At 53.8% G+C, this 262-nt stretch overlaps 1 protein-coding gene across 1 annotated transcript in view; it reads left to right on the top strand.

The window, feature by feature from the left end:
* The window catches only part of EMH_0078090 (uncharacterized protein), a gene marked incomplete at both ends in the record, with an annotated part of 4,148 nt that overhangs the window by 1,092 nt on the left and 2,794 nt on the right, over positions 1-262 (top strand). The gene's annotated exons all lie outside the window — the stretch shown is intronic.

Genomic DNA, 262 nt, shown 5'->3' with positions numbered 1-262 from the left:
CTGCTGCTGCTGCTGCTGCTGCTGCAGCGGTTTGTTGCTGCTGCAGCTGCTGTTGCTGCTGCTGCTGCTGGTAATTGTGTTTCTCTCTATATACAGTAATGAACTTATTAAGAAATAAAATTTATAGATAAACAGAAGCGGCAGCAGGAACGCAAAAACCACCCTCCAAGCAGCGCATGCAACAGCAGCAGCAGCAGCAGCAGCAGCAGCAGCCACAGCAGAGGGGCCTGCTGCAGCCGCCGCTGCAGCAGCAGCAGCAGCA

This window comes from Eimeria mitis, genomic scaffold (genome assembly GCF_000499745.2).
Source record: "Eimeria mitis Houghton genomic scaffold, Emh_scaff4855, whole genome shotgun sequence".
NCBI lineage: Eukaryota > Apicomplexa > Conoidasida > Eucoccidiorida > Eimeriidae > Eimeria > Eimeria mitis.
Note: the sequence above shows the minus strand (reverse complement) of the source record. Positions and strands in the feature narration are given on the sequence as shown.